General features: G+C 41.0%; 1 protein-coding gene across 2 annotated transcripts in view; it reads left to right on the forward strand.

Annotated features, from left to right (window-relative positions):
- Window positions 1-22,243, forward strand: part of KLF12 (KLF transcription factor 12) — a 997,335-nt gene that overhangs the window by 158,144 nt on the left and 816,948 nt on the right. For both annotated transcript variants that reach the window (XM_086933410.1, XM_086933411.1), the window contains exon 2: window positions 15,027-15,057. The gene's annotated coding sequence lies outside the window, so the exon portion shown is untranslated. The remainder of the gene's footprint in view (window positions 1-15,026; window positions 15,058-22,243) is intronic.

Consider the following 22,243-nt stretch of genomic DNA (forward strand, 5'->3'; position numbering starts at 1 on the left):
GGGGTCTTCCAAGGGTATTGACCTGCGAATTCAAACTACTTAATGTAGCCTCAAGAATAGTTAGACGGATCTCCACTCTCTTAATACTCTCGGTGATAGGCTGCAGCAGAGATCTGAGTAAGAATTCTAGGTTCCCCTGGGGGGCAACTGGGGGCAGTAAAATAGGCAAGCTATTCATAGGGGGGGGGAACAGTACCCGTATCTTCATTAGACTTACCGGGAACAGGAAGAGACTTAGTAGGTTTTCCAAAATCGGTATGGGAAAGTTTGGATTTACCCTTACCTGCCCTCGACTTCCTTCTACGCTTATTAGGAGGAGGGCCGTGTAGCTCGGCCACAGTAACTAATTTGGGCTTAGCTTTCCTTGATTTAGAGGTCAGGGTAGGTTGGGATATAAGATCAATAGCCGTACAGCAGAGGCTAGGGGAGGGGCTGGGCACCAGTACCTGACTGGGACTAACAGTACATTCCCTCAGCAAAAGAGGGACTCCTTCCTGTGAAAGAGATTCCTCACTAGCAATCAGCGATGTGCCACCATCTACAATATCTACCAGGGGTCTACGTTTCAGATTCTCAATAGAGCGTCGGCGCTCAGCCCTGCGTTCGGCAAGGGCAGTATCCAAATCTCCCTCTTCCTCCGCCATGGAGCGTGGAAAATACGTATCCAGGGTTCTAATCTTAGACCCCCCCCAGTTTCACTATGGATTTGTCCAGAGCTGGTGAAGGCATGATAGGTAAATGGTATATCTTGGGCAACAAGGGCTAAGTAGAAACCAGTACCAAAAAACAGAGGGACAGGAAAGTAAGCCCGGCCCGGCCTACTCTGGCCTATGAGGGCCTAAGAGGGTCCGCCCTTAGTCCGGGCTTTGTCCCGGGTGATGTCCCGCACACGCGTCCCGCTGACGCGTAATGACTTCAGGTATTAAGCCAAATGAGGATAGAGGGGGCGGAGCCACGGGAAGAGGCGGCAGGTGTGCTGGCTGGTACACGCACAGCCTGCTGGCCCTCGCAGTCCCGTTCTCTTCGTGAGCAGCTCCCCTCGTGATGACAATGCCCAGCGGGGCTCCTGGCACAATGAAGCAATGCCCTACGGGGCTCCTGGCAACAGCAGCAAGCAGGGATCAAGGACTCCTCCACGAGCGGCTCCCGCGGAGCGGGGGCCGCGAGGAGTTTTCAAGCAGGCAGGCAGGCAAGGGGCGGAGACACGGGAAGAGGCGGCAGGTGTGCTGGCTGGTACACGCACAGCCTGCTGGCCCTCGCAGTCCCGTTCTCTTCGTGAGCAGCTCCCCTCGTGATGACAATGCCCAGCGGGGCTCCTGGCACAATGAAGCAATGCCCTACGGGGCTCCTGGCAACAGCAGCAAGCAGGGATCAAGGACTCCTCCACGAGCGGCTAAAATCACTTTTAGACAACAAGAAGAAACCTTTGCTGAGGAGAGGAACCTGAAGAACCTGAGGAGAGACTATCCCTAAGCTGAAGTGCTGCTTGGGGGATTGGCCTGCAGTGGTTGCCTGACTGCCAAAGAAAGGAGAAAGGAACGTGCTTTGTTTCAACTTGTGAAGGATCTCCAAGGGCTTGAGAGAAGAGCTTGCCTCCTGCTGAAGTCTCAGGGACAACATACTTCCAACCCCGTCTCCCCGGAGTTCTTTGGACGTTCCTGCTGCTGTTTTGGGCCTTCTGAGGGACTGCCTGTCGCAAGGAGCTGGAAGCGGGACTCAAGAGGGGGAAGCATGTCGCTGTCGCAGCCGCTGCCATCGCAACGTGGATGTCGCGCTGCAGCTGACGCATTGCACTGCATCTCAAGAAACGTCCCGCAACCCCGAAGAAGCGTGTTGCGGTTGCAGCTGCTGCCGTCGCATCGTGGATGTCACCGCTCTAGCTGATAAATTGCACCACATCAAGAGAAACGTCTCTCAACGAGGAAGAAGCATGTCGCTGTCGCAGCCGCTGCCGTCACAACACTGAGTAAAGTCGTCGCCACTGTAGGTATGGCATTACACCGCATCACAAGAAGCGCCTTGCATCCACGGAAAAGAGTGCTGCCGTCAGAGCTGCTGTAGTCGCATCACTGAACAAGGGTGTCGCCGCTGCAGTTGTCCCATTGAGCGGAAGCCTCTGGCATCGTCGGAGAAGAGTGTCGCCGCCAAAGCTGCTGTCGTCATCACTGAACACGGGTGTCGCCGCTGCAGCTGACGCATCGAGCCGAGACTTCTTGCAACATAGGAGAAGCGTGCCGCATCAGGAAGAACTTGACGTCTTTATTTCTTTGCAACGGATCTTTGCCGCATTTCCATCTTTGCAACACTTTCGTTGCCCTGCGTGTCACAGCTTAGGGGACATTGACTCATTTTAAGAACTAAAGAGAACTAAGCTAAAACTACCATTTTAAGTACAGTATTGTGGATTTCTGTTGTTTGTGGTCTTGTGATAAGTCTATATAAAGAATACTTGTGGTGTTCTTCTGTAGTGTTGTCATTTGATTACTGTATGTGTTCACAAATGCTTTACACACTGCCTCTGAGATAAGCCTGTCTGCTCGTGCCAAGCTATCAAGCGGGTGTGCAGGGGTTATTTTTGGAGTGTACCCCCTTACCCTGACTAAAGGCAAGGGTCCCTATTTGTCACAAGTACCTAACCTACCTGTGCCAACTAGAGACCCCAAATCTAACAGAGAGGCAGTTAGGCTGTTCGGGTGTTGATTGTGAAGGGCCTTGTGTATCATGCAAACTAAATTACATTTTATCCTTGCTTCTAGAGTAAGCCACTAAAGTTGATTTAATAGTGGCAGTATGCAGTCAAACCCTTTGATTCCAGATATCATCATAATCGCTGGATGTAGAATGGCTTCATCAGCGTTAATGATGAGCTTGGTACATCTGCTAGAGCAGAGTTGTCTTACTCCAAGTAAAACAAAAAAAGAGTGCAGAAGGCAGTAGGATGAAGCTGGTGTTAACATTTTCTTAAGAAGCGAAGAAATAATGTTGCATCTTTAGTAGTGTGAGTGATCTTTGACTCATAAACAAGGCCAATGGGCATCAATCCACAATCCCAGTGATTTAACCTCATTTACCACAGTAAGTGGGAGTGCTCACCGTTGAGCTATCCAGTCCATTTTGAATTTGGACTCATGAAGTAGTATAATGAGGAGCAATTCGGTTTTTGGGGATTTATCTCTAGGACGTTCACTGGCTTCCAGTTGTGGAGATTTGTTAGACAATTTTTTATAGTGCTAATGTCTTTAGGTGAAGTTATTTTTAGGTACAGGTGGGTATCATCTGCATTCAGATGAATCACAATCCCCTTCCTACTTCATGAGTCACTGAGGCTCCATATGTAAGTTGAACATCAGAAGCATAATGATAGGTTCCTGAGGGATCTCACTAAGTCACAGGGATAGGGCAGAGGCGTTGTTGCCCATCCTGACCAGTTTTTTGGTTAGTCTGAAATAAGGAAAACCATTCATGAATCATAATTTGTGCAGAAAATGCTGCAAGTATCCACATGTATTGCCTTTAATGGTTACCAACGTCAATTTCTCATTATGTTTTAAAAGCGATTATTAAAACAATTGTGGTGAAAGCGAATGACATGATGATATTTGATGTGATGTGCATTTTCGGGGGCTAAATTATATATTCAAGTAAAACAACAATTTCCAGTGTATATTGGCGCTTTGTTAACATTTAACATTTGGAATGTCCGTTTGTTGTATTTGAAATATCATCCAATAATAATATTGAAATATTCCGATTAGTGTCTGAGATTTTTTCTCTATTTTATGTTTTAGTTAATATGCATGAACTTGACAGGTAGTTCTTGAAACCTACAGAACACACACCATACCATGGTTTTTGACTAATTGCAGATTTATAAGCAGATCACATATGAAATATGTTTAGAGGATCACATGTTGGTGTCAGCAGGTGAATGTGACAAGTGTAGCACGGTCAGCCAGTGAAAGTCGCCTGTGACGTCTGCTTTCATTAAACACACGTTTCAAAGGCGCATCTCCAAGTCGCAGTGTTTCTGAAAGGATTACTTGCCTTTTCCTTAATTAACTAGGGTAGTTTGTCCTGAAATGCACTCTGAGCTTGTTCTGTCTTTCTGTTCATATGCCAGGTAAGGGCTTTACATTTTTTGTACCAGTACCAGTTCAGTACCAGGCATTTTGTTGGCCAAATCCTAGCTAACCTTTTCTCGCAATCTTTTGAATTAAAGCGAAAACATTCCCGAGTTTTCAATCAAGAACATGAATGAATGAATGAAATATCATTTATAATGCGCAACTATGCCCAATGGGCGTCAAGGCGCCTAAGCCAAATAAAAAGCTGTTAGCAGACAGAAACAGAGCCTACTGGTATGCCTTAATAAAGAGCCAAGTTTTCAGTGACTTCCTAAAGAGGTCGAGGGAAGGAAGTAGTTTGATTTCAAGGGGGAGTGAACATAGGAAAAGAAAGGGACACTGGTATTAATGAGAGCAAAACGGTGCAGCGTAGCCACGTGTGCTGCTCTGTAAATATAGACTCGTTTGATAAGCCAATTAATTGTTTTAATTAAATGATAGTCATTTCCAGGGCAGGCCCTCAGTAATATATCTAGATCTCAATTTCTATTTCACTAATCTCATTAAAGTAAACTGCTGGTGCTTGAAACCCCAAGATACACTGCAGCCACACTTCCTGCTGTTGCATTGCCTGATTCGGAGTCTGTGTGATTTCAGTATGTTTCTGACTCAGCTAGACCTAATCAGTGCAACAAACCGTGTTTTCATGGTGGAGATACTTAAACATTTTTTTAATTCCCCTTTTAAATTGTTTGCTAGAATATCTTCTAATGTGACAAAACAGTAAACCATTGTCTGACAAAGACAGTACGTTTGCCCTTAAATTGTATTTTCCATTTGCATGAGCCTGTAGTGTTGAGTGCTATCTGTTGTGAGCATTTCTGCCTGGCTGTCGGATTTCTGCCATGACTAGGGTAGACTTTGAGCTAAATATTAGAGAACAATGTCTATGTTGGTGTGGTCAATGTGTTTGTGTTTTGTGTGTGTGTGCGTGCTTGTCTGTGGAGGTGTGAGTGTAGATGTGTGTGCGTTTAAAGAAAACCATCGCTGTTAAGTGCGAAATGGAAAAGTATGCTAGTGAATGAAACCATCTACACTAGAACACAAAGTGACTCGTGACTCAGAATATCCTTAAAGTAAAAAAAAAAAATAAGTTGAATGAAATAGGGTCCGTAATTCACCAAATTGCACACTCTTCAACATATTACCTTTTTTGGTCGAGGGAAAGTGTTAAGGGGGTAAATGAAAAGCTTGAGGGTCAAATGAGGTGAAGGTTCTTTGAAAGAGACAGTACATTATTTTGGACCAAGCTATTTTGGACTTTCTTCATTTCTCCTTCCTTAAGGTTTTTAGTGAATAGGTGGCAATTGTAAAATCATACTTGTCTTGGAGCTCTGAGCGACTTGGAAGGAACACTTACAGTAGATGTGATGCAGGCTTTGGTGAATAAATTTACAGGAGCCTGAGGACCACGTTATGGGTGGAAGACAGGGTATGGTCGCAGGGGAACCTTAAGGGATTTGCTGTGAGGAGCCAAGAACATTAGAGTGTAATGTAAGGAGAAGCCCAGGATGTTGATGTGGCAGACTGCAGTGTGCCTTGAGTGAGTGTTGAGGGTACACATCTAGCAGCATCAAGCTCCAGTGTTGCTGTGTATTAAGTGCAGACAAGTTTTGGTGGATGTTTATGGTTCCTCAACACTCCCTGTTTTTCTTTACATTGTTTATATAAAAATGATGATATGATAGTACTTGTCACAGATAGAAAGCAAACTCTCCTAAGTAGAAAACCTTTACACAGCCAACAAACAGTAAGAGGATTGAGTAGTATCATCATGCACTGACAGTTAAAGCACACCTAAATGTATTAATATAACAAGGCACATCAGAGTCATATGTGTATATATAGACACAGGCCAGTCCACAAGACACAAAGACAAGCTGGTAGGGGGAATCTATTTCAACTCGTCCTATTTCTAACACTTTGGGACAATAACTATGATTATCAATTCACAACACATCTTACACCATGGCTAGCAATGTGATGGGGTGAGGATGATTCTAAAATAAATTGAACATTGACAGCTCTTGTGCAGCATTCCTATTCATAGCTACACCTTCAATTGCCATTTGCCCACCTGATCCTTAATAGATGGTGCCAAAACTGAAGATCTACTATTGGGCAATAAGAAGTATAATGCTCTTCCATTGACCGTCTAACTTTGACTGTCTAACTAAAATGAGACACAAAAAACTCATAGGGTGAAAAACCTGGACTTTTTTGTCTCTGAAATGTCAGTCAACCTTCAAAAATACGAAGTGATTAAACCACTAATTCTCAGCTTCGGAGGTTAAGAATGGTGATGGTGAAGCTGGATTACTACAATTATATTTATACCTATTTATGGGAGCCAAACACAACTTTCTATAATTCAGAAAAACATGAAAAGAGACTCATGTTTCCCATTCCATAACATCAGACTAGTACATCTCTTTTTTAATCTGCTAATGTTTACCAAACTTTTTGTAGGATAGAATTAAGTAGAAATTAGGTGACCAAAACATCATGTTCCGAAATATTGTTTACAAAAATATAATCTCCCCAGAGTTATTAGTAGATAATCTACGCCCAATGGAGCGAATTTATGTAAGCAATATTTGCGACACACTATATCTGTCAGATATTTTTTTTGCTAACAATATTTTTACAAACAGCCTTCTAGCAGGAGCATCAGGAATCTGCTTCCTTTTAAAAGTCTAAAATGATTGAGGAGCCAATCACCAGTTTTGAGAGGTCACTTGGGAAAAAAGAAACAAGATACCCAGCACTCCCATAATCAGCCAATGACCCATTCAGAAGAGGCTCACACTAATGACCAGAGTTGCAGACCCATACTTCCTCTTGACTGACTTCTGTGTGTGTATGCTTTGACAGTCATGGGACAACACTGACACTCTCCCGACCCTTTCATCTAAGCCAGATTCATAGCTGATCTTTTAATGTGATTGGCGCATTGCTGCCAAAACCTTAAAACATTTTAAAATCCAAAGTACCATTCACCAGCCCTTTTTATTTAGACAACCCATGTACCAATTGAGAAAGAAATAGCTTGGATGGGTGAACTCAGAATTGTCTGGAAGCTAGTGAACTGCTACTTTACAAACTAATAAATAAATATATAAAACATTTGATAAATGGATACTTTACACTGGGAAACCCTAGTAGCACGTGTGGCCAGTGGCCTCCCTCCAGGTCCATATATACTGAGAGATAATTAACCTATCTGACCCCAAAGAAATTCTTGAGCAAAAAAAATAATTATCCTGTGTGTTAGTGAGTGAATGACTGTCTCACTAGTGTCTTTATCAGTAACTACATATGTTTTAATCTAGTATATGTGAGTATTGATGTATATAAGTGAGTATATGTGAGAGTGAGAGATTGAAAGAGTTCTTGTTTAAATAAGTATGTGTTTCTATAAGTGATTGTTTAAGAGAGTAAGTATGTGTAAGTTTCCCTAGAAGTAAGGTGGTAGTGTGTGTATAGCTGTATATGCAAATAAATGGATGTTCAATAGTTTATTTGCATGTGTGATTATGTGTGTGAGTAACTTTTGGATGACTGTCGGTGTGTAACAGGATGTATAGGTGTTTCACTACATATGATGAGTGAATATATGTATGAGTGACTATATAGAAGTGTTGGTGAATGAGTGGATGTGTATATAGATGGTGGTATTACTGAATTGGTTGTTGTAACTGGTATGGGTATCTCTATTTTTTTGAAAATTTTAGTTTCTATTTTTGAATATGTGTTTCAAGGGTTACATTACACTGAAAGGAGGTCTGTCACTCTGTCACAAGGATGGTGTCATCAGTGATGTCATGAGTGATGTCACTGACCATGTCATGAGTGATGTAATATGTGACGTCATCAGCAGTGCATTGCAGGCGCGCAAGTTATAGTAAGTCCAACTAACTATAACGTGGGAATTTCAATGCTTTTATGTCAGTAAAATTTCCAGCTAACTATAACTGGTGTCAAACCTATGGTTTTTTCAGTGAATTTAATAGGTTTTTTAAATGCTGATTCCTAACTATAACTGGTGTGAAACCTATGGTTTTTTCAGTGAATTTCATAGGTTTTTTAAATGCTAATTCCTACATATATAAGGCCTGAAACCTATGTTTTTTTCAGTGAATTTCAAAGTTTTTTTTAATGCTAATTCCTAACTATATAAGACCTGAAAGCCCACCAGGAATCTCCAGTATGCGCCAGGGGACTGCATTGCAGAGAGGTGTAATGAAGCCATGCCCCTTTTTACTCTGCAACGCAGCCCCCGTGCATGTTTGAAGAGGGGGAACTAATTCCCCTTGCATACTGGGGGCCCCTGGGGGCCAACTAGCCCACCTGGAACCTCCAGTATACGCCAGGGGGCTGTATTGCAGAGGTGTAATGAGGCTATGCCCCTTGTTACACCTCTCTGCAACGCAGCCCCCTGCCGCATTTGCAGAGGGGGAACTAATTCCCCTTGCATACTGGGGGTCCCTGGGGGCCAACTAGCCCACCAAGAGCCTCCAGTATGCGCCAGGGGGCTGCATTGCAGAGAGGTGTAATGAGGCCACACCCTTTTTTACACCTCTCTGCAACGCAGCCCCCATGCATGTTTGAAGAGGGGTCCCTGGGGGCCAACTAGCCCACCTGGAACCTCCAGTATGCGCCAGGTGGCTGCATTGCACAGAGGTGTAATGAGGCTATGCCCCTTTTTACACCTCTCTGCAACGCAGGCCACTGGCGCGTTTGCAGAGGGGGGACTAATTCCCCTTGCATACTGGGGGTCCCTGGGTCATATCTGCCCAAACACCGATATTCCGAACGATTGGAAATGACTTTTCTTGAGAAACATTTGGATTTGGATTATCATGTCCTATACTTTGGAATTTTTGAAAGACTGACTTTGAGGATGCTATAAATTACTCGTCTGCCCAAATTCTGTGGGTAAAATTGATACCTAGTCACTTTGAATAAGAATGTACTTACGTCTCGTCTAACATTTGGAAGAAATATCTAGTTATATGACAACAGGATACCGACATAACTTGAAGGAAATTAGAACGCCCTGAAGAAGTTCAGTTGTACAGAACGAAACGTTTCGGCTGGCTGTGGTACATAAACTTAAGGAAAATAAAAGCATTTGAATATACACCAAGATTCAGCGCTTCAATAAGGACTCTAAGTGATATGATTTGATTGGACTTATTGTGCAAGTGGTGCTGTGCCAAACTTTGGAATATTCTCCACTACTCTCTACTACTTACTCTCTCCTACTCCACTACTCTCAAATACTCACTCTCTACTACTCATTCTCTACTACTCTACTACTCTCTACTACTCTCTCTCTACTACTCACTCCCTACTACTCACTATCTGCTACTCTCTACTACTCACTCTCTACTACTCTCTCTCGACTACTCACTCTTTACTACTCACTCTCTACTACTCTCTACTACTCACTCTCTGCTACTCACTCTCTACTACTCTCTACTACTCACTCTCTACTACTCACTCTCTACTACTCACTCTTTACTACTCTCTACTACTCACTCTCTGCTACTCACTCTCTACTACTCACTCTCTACTACTCACTCTCAACTGCTCTCTACTACTCACTCTACTACTTACTCTCTACTACTCTCTACTACTCACTCTCTACTACTCACTCTCTACTACCCTCTACTACTCACTCTACTATTCACTATACTACTCTCTACTACTCACTCTCTGCTACTCTCTCTACTGCTCTCTACTACTCTCTACTACTCACTCTCTACTCTCTATTACTCACTCTCTACTCTCTACCTCTCTACCTCTCTCTACTTCTCTCTCTACTAGTCTCTACCTCTCTACCGCTACCTCTCTACCTCTCTACCTCTCTCTACACGCACACATATACACATATATATATGCATATATATGCATATGCATTTATATTTATGTATGTGTATGTATATATATATATATATATATATATACATACATATATAAACATATATAATCTGTATATCTATATAAATACAAATATAAATGCATGCATACATATACATATATGCATACAGATGCATGTTATTTACATGAAAGTTTAAAAAACACTAATAAAAGCAAAGCTAAAAAGCCACCTCATTACAAACAGAATGGCTTTAACTTAAACGAGGGCGAGATCTATTGCATTTTCAATGCTTGTTTACTTTGGTTCCATCAAGAAGGCATTCAGATGTGTCACACATTTGCCATAAATTCTGAATGTTAGCACTCTAGTTGCTCATTAGATCACTGTAGTAAAGCTACTGCTCACCAGGGAAGTCTGCTGCTGGTATTCAAAGTGCATGTTTCAGTCTGCATGTCAGAATTTTTTTAATGAAATAGAAGAGGATTTGAGAAGTCACTCAAAATGATCCCTAATTTTTCTTTCTGAAGCACTAATCATGCTTTCTAGGGCAAAATGAACCCCCTCATTGTGTTCCTTTTTAAATTAAATGTTTTCAGACTTAACACTTCATTCCAATCAAGATGGCTTCTGGTGTGCCATACTTTTGTCATAAGTAAGACTGTTAGTGCTCTAGTTGTTCTTTAGAACACTCTGGGACATTCTGTCATTGGGCTATACTTGGGCTACATCTGGGTGATATTTGGGCTACATTTGGACTCTTTTGTCTCTGGTGGCCATCTTGGGAGACTGCATGTCAGAATGTTTTAATGAAATAGAAGAGGATTTGAAAAGTCACTCAAAATGTGCCCTAATTTTTCTTTCTGCAGCACTAATCATACTTTCTATGGCAAAATATACCCCCTCATTTTGTTCCTTTTTAAATTAAATGTTTTAAGAGTTACCACTTTATTCCAATCAAGATGGCTTCAGGTGTGCCATACCTTTGTAATAAGCAGGACTGTTAGCGCTCTAGTTGTTCTTTTAGAACACTCTGGGACATTCTGTCATTGGGCTATACTTGGGCTACATCTGGGTGATATTTGGGCTACATTTAGGCTCTTTTGTCTCTGGTGGCCATCTTGGGAGACTGCATGTCAGAATTTTTTAATGAAATAGAAGATGATTTGAGAAGTCACTGAAAATGCGCCCTAATTTTTCTTTCTGCAGCAATAATAATACTTTCTATGGCATAATATACCCCCTCATTTTGTTCCTTTTTAAATTAAATGTTTTAAGAGTTACCACTTTATTCCCATCACAATGGCTTCAGGTATGCTATACCTTTGTAATAAGTAGGACTGTTAGCGCTCTAGTTGTTCTTTAGAACACTCTAGGAGGCTGCAATAGAACACAAAGGAATCAACTGACAGTCTCTGTCCTTGTTGGATGTACATGTTTTATTGAGAATGTCAGACTTCATTCTCACATGACTGAGAAAGATAATGTGAATTTACAGAAAATATGCTTTCAGTTTAGCTTATAGAACCCCTTCCAAACCACTGTGGGAAAATCATGAGATATTAGTTTTCTTTCAAACATGATTCATGATATCACAGCAGAAGGCTTTTTCACATGGTAAAATCACCTTAGAACACGCCACAATTCCTAAAATGAGTATGGTACCATCAACAAATGATTTATAATGTAACTAAAGTCCTAAAACCCTCTATAAACTACAATGCTTTTTAATGAGGTGCTATCATGTATATTGGTCCCAAGATGGCTGCCAACACTTCTTGGATGAAGTGCTGACAGCCAATCAGATCAGATGTGTGGTTAGGCTCCGCCCAGATATATATATTTTTTTGAACCTAAATTACTCAAAATCCACTGGAGCACATATCTTGAGACATAGCAAAGGCACATCGGGCTACCAGTCCCTACAATTTTGCCAAGTTTTGTGGAAATCCATTCAGCCGTTCGGGCTAAAAGTGAGTCCAACCGCCCTATGGAAATTAACATGGGGAAAACACATTTTGGGACCCCCCTTTTATCTGGGCCCCCGCTTGACAAATCCCTCCCAAACTTTCAGGGAAGGAGCGGAGCGCAGCGAGGCAAATTTAAGGAAAATTACAGGCAGATTCCTCAACCGGCGCCAAAGTTATTCCCAATAGAATGTTGCAGATTTCCTATAGAAAACAATCCTAACTATAACTACCTACTGGCGACCGCCAGTAGGTAATATTTATATATATATTTATTTATTTTTTCATGTTAAATAATCCTTTTTATATACAGAATTTTAATTTGTTAAAGCTTGCTCTCTCCCAAGAAACGAACCATAGGTACACTCTGAAATACTTGAAACTCGAGGGTTCTTTGGGGGTTGGCCCCAGGACAACTTTTCAACATCATAATAGTAGCCTCTAATTAGTTGTGATCTGTATGATTATGAAATGGGAATGTTAAAAATGTTCAAATTTATGGTGATGCTTCATGATTAGTAGCTTAGGCCCATATTATGAGTCTGGCGGTTCACGGACAGCCAGACTCAATGTGGCGGTCTCCTGAGTCCTGACCACCCTATTGCAACTAGGGTGGTCGGGTCACCGTGGGTCCACCACAATCATCGCAACCGCCAGAGAACTGCTGTTCCCTAGCGGTTGCGCTGTGCTCCTGAGTCCTCAATATGCTTAGTGGGACCGCCGCGGTCCCTCCAAGGTTTTTATCGGTGAGCCCACCATGAAAACCGTGGCAGAGAGGAAACAAAGCCTCACGCCATGTGTTGTGCCCTGCATGGGCATTCACCCCAATACTTGCACTGCATGGACTGCAGCAGTCCATGCCATGCAGGTACCGTCTTTGACATTCCCACTGCAGTGCCTATTTTATAGGCACCACCATGGGAATGCCAAAGAACCACCCGCCAGACAAGGAGAAACTCCTGATCTGGCGGGCAGTTCAGTTTTGGGAAACCTTGAAAGGCAACACAATAGTGGGTAATTGTGAGATTGAGTCAGCCCACAGGATTACCATCAGCGTATGTCACATAGTTGGACAGAAGTTTTACCAGGATTGTTGTCTGTGTGCGAATGTGTTGCCTGTGGGAGAGAGTTTTGATTGGTGGGATTGATTGGTTGATGATTTCTTTTGGGTGCATATGCATGAACTTATAGAATGATTTTCTATGTCTTTCTGTGTATTTTACCTGTAAATAATATGCATTTGTTTATGTGAATCATGAAATGTTTTCTATCAAACTTGAATGTATTTCCACATATTGATACTTGAAAATAATTGTACATGTATGCACTGACTGAAATCTCGAACAAAACATCGTAAAATTGTAAACCAATATGAGAAAATGTTGAATATACACAAAATGAAAACATCTTTTAATAAAAATCAATAATTTTTGGATAACTTGGGATGGAAAGACGTATTGCTGTGGAACAGCCAGGTTGTTGAGCCTATAGCAGGACACTAGTAAAAGGAAATGGGGCTGACAAGATTTTCAGTAACAGTATTATTATCCTTTTTCCCCTTGGAACTTAAAGTATCACTTGGGGTTACCACATTCTTTGATATTTATATATTGGGCGGGCGGTTCCTACATGGGTTTGGCAGTGCGGGAGCTGGGCGGTCCCGCTCCTGCACCGCCAAACTCATAATAAGGTTCTAAGACTTGAAATATAGTGGTATATAGGAAATGTAAAGTGCTGGAGTACAGTGGTTGAAGAAAACAAAGAGTTGCTTAGTATAATCATCATGAGGTTATTTCCGTTGCCTGAAATTCTGGATTCCATTAAACATGCTGTCAGGGCAAGTACTTGTATCTATTTTTTACCAGTGGGTAGAGGCCAGAATTAACTTTCACAGATTCAAATATTATAGAGGCAGGAAGCACTCTTGAGTGTCATTACTTTTTCAAGTGAGTCTAATATTATCTTTAAATTGGTGGATGGTTTGTGGTATACTCTATTACAATGTCGGAATGGGATTCTGTGTGATAATCTGCTTCAGCTACTTTTCACCAGAAAGATGATTTTAAAAAAGTGCTGGATTTTCAGCCAGGATGATGAGAGTTTTTAGTTCCATGTTTATACTGGATAATCTACCCAGGTATATAAAAGAGAAACTGTGAGTGCAATAAAAAAATAGAATTAGTGCCCTTTACTATAATGCATCATTGACAAAACTGACAACTGGCCTGCAGTGCTGTAGTCATGCCATATAGAGTTAATATGAAAGACGTTCTACAATTTCACAGTTGTGCAACAAGTTCACAGTAGCAGCAGGACTAGCAGTTTGAAGAACTAATGGTTTGGTCTAAAGTTAGGAGTAGGTGCTAATACATTTTCAATTAAGTGTATGCATAGTCATCTAGGTGCACATAAAAATCTACTTGACTCAAAAAAGGTGTGGTATGATGCCTCAAACCTATATGAAGCAAACAAGAAAAGACTCCTTCCGAGTGAAAGATATGCTACCCTTCCGGCTAGTTGTGTGTTATACAAACAAACATAACATAAAAGAGTATAATATGAGCCCATATACATTCCTTTTGTTGTTCATAGCGACAGATACATTTGAACACTGACCAAAAGTTATTTGTGTCTGTGCTGCAGGTTTCACCAGACACTGTTGTTTTTTTAAGAACTGAGGCAGCATTAATGCCTCCGAAATTGGAGCAGAAGTGCTTGCAAGATCTTATTGCTGTTTCATTGATCATTAATTGGTTATGGATCAGTATCCCGTACAGAAACTATGAGCATTTATAACTTCAATAAGTGAAGTTTTAACCCAAATTCTCCTATGTCAACGTACTTAGATTCGTACTGCTATCAATTTCAAGAGGGACTCGCCAGGGTATGCAAATTAAACAAATTCCGAGTCTTTGATTATCTAGGAGTTAAGGTTTTTCTACGTATGTTTACATTCTTAAAGACTGAGAACACGCGTTCATTAATATCAATCATGACTTAAACATGTTTTTGGAAGAATCATCCACTAATTTGCATATCTTTGTCTCTTAGGTTGCTAAGGATACACTGCAGGAAAGACAGGGTAAGAACCATCTTATCTAAAACTTTATTTATGTTTAAATACTTCTGAGATATGATAATTTCTTGATGCCCGTTCTGTGCCATTTAAGGATGTCTTTTTACAATTGACACTTACTCAGAATTGAATTGAGGGTTGACAGCTTTATTTTGGTACATGCAACCAATGTAGTGTAGGTAAATATATAATAGCTAGTGGACAGTATGTCCAAATGTTGATATTTTTTTAAATTATAAATGTAAAGTATTTGTTAATGCCTCAGCGCCTCATAAAGGTATGGGCTTCTTCCCATGAAAAATAGTTTGTAGAATGAATAAGTGGAAACAACTGTGCAGATGGTGGTGCACCTGGGAATATTTTGCGCTGCAGATGAGTATTATTAAATAGACATGAACATCTTTAAAAATGTTATGCTTCCCTGGAACATGTCTAGGACTTTTTGTGAAAACGTCAGCAATATCTGCAATATGCAGTTGTAAATCCTATAAACCTTCACACTAAGCATATGCAACTTTTTTCCATTAATCGGACTCCTAAGTACTTCGGATGTATGAAATCATTACATAAATATACACGGGTGTTTTGCCCTGGGCATAGGTGGGGTTCACATTTTGTTTTCATGACAAAAACCACATAATTTTCAATTTACCCCATTTATAAACACTTCCTAAATTACACCTTTTTCAATTTAGTGTGATGAACGCGGGCTGGCAATTGATCAAGAATAAAGAAGAAACACACAAATATTCTCCCTGTTTATTGTGATGTTCAATATATGTTATGTAAATTGTATTTTCTTGTGGTTGGACGTAAGATACAAAGAATACCAGACAACTTAGACAGATGTGTGCACAGGTCTGTAGCAATCCTTTGGCCCTTTGGTCTTTAACGTAGGGGGTTCAGAGTTAACCCCCTCCTGTCAGCACCGCCCCACGACAACGAGAACCAAACTCACGTACACATGTCGCAGGTGCCATCCACTACCACATATTTCCAAAACCCTGTCTCTCTGTGTTCTGGCAATGTACAGTTTGCTGTTCATAACGTTGAACTGAACTGGGACAATTCTATTATAGTTTTGCATTGAGTTGGGCCTGTTTATTTCACCATTCAAATATGTAGTCTTTTCAGATCAACTCTGTATCATGCCTTTTGTTTCATAGGATCAGATTTTGTAATTCCAGACAACCTGTCTGTCATCATTGCTTATGTCAGATAACTGTAATCGTGAGATGGTTTCCCTTGTTGCCAACTTTCTTAAAAATGCCTTCTTCTCCATGCAATGATTTAATTCAGTCGTTTGTCTTTATGTATTTTTGTATTGTTGGCCTCAGTTGTAATATGTAACACCTACATTTAATTATAATAGTGGTTGTTTTCCGTTAACGATCTTAGCTATATTTAAAGAAGGGTTTTATTTAAATTCGTGCATTTATTTCTCAACTTTCTTTAGATGAGAGATGTTCAACAGTTTGCAGCTTTTAATGTTTTTGTGAGTACTCAATTAATTAGATGGCCATGTTTCTGCTCTGAAAAAATAGTTGGTTTCATGATCATACATTATTGAACCCTTACATAGAAAGCACGAGGCATACCCGCACTGGTTTATCATCAGCTAGCTGAAATCTTCTCGCTCACACTACTAGGGAATTATCTTATGAAATTAAATTCCCAAATAGCCTATGCTTCATCATTTGTGTCTAATGTTGGTGCAGGAAGAAAAGATACATGCCAGGGTTTCAGGGCAGCCATATCACAATCTTAATGGCACTCATTTGCAAAGTCAGTGCATCTTCAAAATGTGTAATACATCTGGTCCTCCTTCATTAAGGCAAGGCATCTTTGCACTAAACCCCTCACAGAACATAATGTCAATATTGATATTCTTGCTTTTCTACTTCCATCTTGTCTGTAAAACTGGTCCCAGTCTGGGATTGTGCTGTACTGGAGTCTGTTATCAGAGAGTGTAGTGTATTTTTTGAATGATAATTATTGAAATCTCCCCCTTACCCCATGGCCTCTCAATTTAAACAGAAATATTTATGATCTAACCTTGTTCTCATTGGTCCATTTAAATTAAAAGTAAATGCCAACATTTTGGTATATATTCATGTGGCTATTCTTTATACCTCATCAATGACCACTGAGAATTTTCTGTTCTGTCCATTATATTTAAATTATTGATATAAAAATAACCTATTTGTAAAAGAATGCAGTTTTTCTCATACTACCTATTTTCTCAATTATACAATTTCAACCAATCTGTATCTTACATGATGAGTATCCATATAATTAATATCATTAGGTGTTTATTGTCAAAAAGAAATGTATATTTCATGCTCTTATGTTTCAAAATGTTTTTAGACCCTGCACAGGCGTCTGTATTAGTTTAATCTGAATGTAGCGTGCCTCAGTGGTATCACCTCGTCGTCCTAGAGGTGTTTCAAAATGAAAAACACAACAATGCACCCCTTGCAATTAAAGGGCGACTCTCTGGGCGCAGCTCAGATTGGAATCGCAAATGTGATATTAAATGTTTGTAAGTAGTAATCCAAGTTTGTTAGATAATGTAATCCCCACGATTCATTTGTTGTTTCAACACTTGTTTTTATTCATATCATCCATTGTAAATTGTAATGTTGTATGTCACATTCAACTCATTGTACAATGATCAAAGGCCCCCAATGCATTTCGTGCCTCGCGGCACTTCATCAGGGGAATCGGATTTACATCAGTCTGTAACTCGATGTGAAATCACGACTTTTGTGCAAAAAGTCGTGATTTCACATCGCGTTACAGACTGATGTAAATCCGATTCCCCTGATGAAGTGCCGCTCAATTCAGACACTCTGTTCATCACCACCCCCTTTTCTGAATCGTTTTTGGCCACTATAGGTGTGGCAGGGTATACTCAGACATGAGTCCCTTTCGCACTGCACCATCAGGATTCAAGCAAGCTGTGTCGAAGACGGCTGAAATGCCAGAAACCGGTCCCCGGTAGCTTGTCTCCTTTCTGGTGAAGAATTGGCTTGGTAGTTTAGTCTGCCCTGTTCCCATGATGCACTGGGCCAGGGACAGACTGATTTGCATATAGCCAGGTTCTGAGCTGGGATGGTGCAGTGAGATAAATAACGGTGATGGATCAAGCCCTGATCTTTGGACTGGGTAAGAGTGGTCTGCTCAATTCAGACACTCTGTTCATCACCACCCCCTTTTCTGAATCGTGAGCTATGGAGCTGTGCGCTGGTAGAGCAGGAACCCAGGTTCTCAAGGGCACTTGAAGTGTCTGATTTAGGCTTGTTCTGTTGTTATGTTATGTTAGTGATTCTAGTCCAACCTACTCTTAAGGAGCATCCTAGCACTGAGAGCTAAGAAGTTCATTGAACAACACTAAATCTAAATCATTGTTAAGGAAAAAAGCAAGGTTTTAAGAGACTTTCTAAAAGGTAGATGTGACAAAATCTCTGTTAGGGTGTGCAGTAACCTGTTCCAGTGTTTCCCTGCCTTATAGCTGAAAGGTCTGGATCCGGAAAGTGATTTCTTGAACATTGGGATCACCAGATTATGATTGATGGCTGAGTGAAGTGAGCAATTTGGGATATACCTTAGACATTTTCCTGCAGATACTCTGGCCCACTATTGTGGACTAACTAATGGAACTTCCTCAACAAGCAAACAATGTGAAAGTGATCACACTATACATGTTATGGAGTGTCCATGGAAATTAAAGAATATAGGCAATACAACATGCCTTGAAAAGGGAAATGTTTGAATGTAATCAGACAATTAGGAACAGGGGCGTCTCATGTACCATAGCAAAGTTTAAAGTCAAGAAACACAACGATGATTAAAAAAACATTTTATGCAATTGCCAGAATCATAAAAAATGAGAAGGCAAGTGGTCATGTGTGAATCCTACATCAATTGTAATCCAAATATTCCATTAGATGGGGAATAGTGATATTTCATAAGGACTCAAATCTGACAGAGAACTCTTTGTTCACCTGGAATAGAAGTTCACATCAAAACATTGTGATTTATTTAATCATTTTTTTAGATCTGCGTAATTATGTGGCCTTTGAAATGTTTTTATTATTATGGGCATGGTTTTAGTGCATTTCTGGTTATATTTGAATTCCTCGTCAAATTAACTGAAAAAAAGAAGCAAGGTGGCAGTATAGCCAACAGGGGGCATTACCTTCATGAGCATTCACACATTGCATGTTTAATTCATAAACAGTACAGCAGGACTTGAGAAAGGCTACAAAGATAATGATGGACTACAAGTCCCAGTCAATATCAGCAACAAAAGTAGCAATGATTACATGCTCTGCTATATAGAGTTAAGAAACTTGTGGCCACCAGTTGGTTAACATGCGGCTTAATGTAAACACACAGGGTCTGATTCGCAGGACTAACTAAACACAAAAACGTACTACCATTTTGTATTCACAGAAGGCACTTACTTTTGGTATTCACAGCAGACACTTACTCATTTTGGTACTCTCAGAAATCATTTAGGAGTCCTAAAGTTAGGAGTCCTAACTTTATTACTCCTAAACTGAGAGAAATCCTAACTTTAAGACTTTCGCTATTCACAGAAGGCATTTTGGAGTCCTAAAGTTAGGTCTCCTAACTTTACTACTCCTAAACTGAGAAAAATCCTAACTTTAAGACTTTCGGTATTTATAGAAGGCATTTAGGAGTCCTAAAGTTATGAGTCCTAACTTTACTACTCGCTAGCTGAGAAAAATCCTAACTTTAAGACTTTTGGTATTCACAGAAGGCATTTAGGAGTCCTAAATGACTTCTGTGAATACCAAAATGAGTAAGTGCCTTCTGTGAATACCGAAATGAGTAAGTACCTTCTGTGAATACGATAATGGTAGTAAGTTTAGGATTTTGTCTTAAGTTAGTTCTGTGAATCGGGCGCAAAGTTTAAATTGCGATGCGTCTTTTACTTAGAGATGTTGATTACTGTGAATGAGAGCTGTACAATTTGTTTGATGAAACACAACTCATTCAATGAACTGCTTGAGCTCACCATCAATAGGATGGATTGATGCACTATAAATAAGTGAAACAAATAAAATACTTATATTTGGTTGTGAAGAAGCGCTGCTTGCCGAAATATGCCACCTTTTCATGCATAGTGCTTTTTTGTGATAAATACATTTCTGCTCTACTGTTTCTGTTAGCGACATCCTACTTATTTTCTAAGGAATTTTGATCATTGAATGATAGGGTTCACAATACTGGATGGGTGCTGACCATTACTGCTGTGCACTGTGAGAAGCATTCTTGTCACTACTTCCATACTTACACACAAGAACTCACAAGTCAGTGAATAGGTGCTTTTGATGAAAACAACTAGGCCTGCTTATTTTTCACTTAGCGCATACCCCACAACTTTCAAATCCGAAAGCTAGTTACGATTTAAAGCTCTCAAATAATTAAAACAAATTATTTGAACCCAATGGAGCAAGATATGTTTCGTGAATGCAGAACTATTAGAAATTGGATTCCTGGTTGGCTGAGGTATGCACCCAGGCCAGGCATGAACCACCACTTTAGTCAGTTTAAGCTAGATACACACTAAAAGATAACCTGTGCTCACCCTATGGTAGCTTGGCACAGAGCACTCAGGCTTATCTAACGAGGCAATGTGTAAAGTATTTGTGTCACACACACACAGAGCAACACAATGAATACATCACAAAAAAGACTCCACACAGGTTTAGAAAATAGAGAATATGTATCTGAGTAAAACAAGACCAAAACCACAAAACGCTAAGCAGTAGTAGCTGAGATCTGAATTTTTCAATATTAAATGCTCAGTAGTCACTTCTGGTCAAAAGGTTACTTGAGGTCGTGAGGGAGTGATGCAAATCCAAAGTTCAGAATGACCATAATGGAGGGCAGGCCGGCTACAGGACCCACGCAGAGCCTGCTGAGAAAGTGCCTAGGATATTGCTAAGTGTCGATGCTGAGGGCACAATGCGTCAATCTTTTCCACGCATTCTGGTCGCTGTGTCGTCGTCGAACTTTGCTGAGGTGAAGGCAATGTGTCACTGTTAAGCCATGCAGAGCGTTGTCGTTGGGCCAAGCAGGCTGAACAACTACTGTCATCGAACAGCATCTGTGCTGGCATTTAAAGGCTATGCGTCGGTTCCGATTGGCGCAAAGGTCTCCACCTCCGACAGACTGCATCAGACCCTGGCTCTCGATGGAACTCAGTGATCCTCCTGGATCTGCAGACCCCCCCTCCCCCAGCACCTACAGAGCTATTCCAGGTGAGTAGCGTGCGCTATACAAGCCCATGATTGATTGATTGATTGATTGATTGATTGAGTGATTGATGTGTCAGATTTGGAGCAAACAGCTGCAGAAACCACTTCTGAGGCCCAAAACCTGGAGAGGGCACCTCAAACAAGGGTAGGACTCATAGAAGGCAGAGTCCAGCAGCACCAGAAGAATTGTAGGTAGTCTTCTTTGTACCTGAGTCTTCTGACAACAGGAGGCAAGCCAGAAAGCCCTTGCTGATCACTTGGAGGGAAGGCACAGTCCAGCTCTCCTTCAGCAGAGTCAGGGAGCAGCAGGCAGTGGGCAGCAGGGCAACAAGCAGACAAGCAGTCCTTACAGAAAAGCAGCCCACTTGAGTCCTTTAAGCAGCAATGTAGTCCTTCTGACAGAAGTTCAGTTTAAGATCCAGAAGTGTCTGATTTAGCTGTTCAGAGACCCAGTACTTGTACCCAAACGTGCCTTTGTTATAGGAGGTGACTTCAAAGCAGCTCTCTGAAGTGCACAAGGATTCCTTTCAACTCAGTCCTGTCTGCCAGGCTATCTGTGGGGGGTAAATCAGTGCTTTGTATGTGGAGAGGACACTATCTATTGAATTGTAAGTGTCAGCCCATCCTATTCCTCCCTGACCGGGAAGACCCATCAGAATACAGATGAGTGCTCAGAATGAAAATGAGCCTCACCCTCCTGTGTTTGTGGCTGTCTAGAGGGGATGCACAAAGTGTAGCTGTCACCCTGCTCAGACATGTATTTGATGATAGGGTGTCAGGCACATAGAGCAAAACGTGCAGAGAAATGTCGACTTTCTACCAGTGGCATTTCTAAAACAATAATGTTAAATCCAACTTCAAGAGTAGGTAGGATTATTATGTTATGTTACAAATATTTC

Source organism: Lissotriton vulgaris, chromosome 8 (assembly GCF_964263255.1).
Source record: "Lissotriton vulgaris chromosome 8, aLisVul1.2, whole genome shotgun sequence".
Classification (NCBI taxonomy): domain Eukaryota; kingdom Metazoa; phylum Chordata; class Amphibia; order Caudata; family Salamandridae; genus Lissotriton; species Lissotriton vulgaris.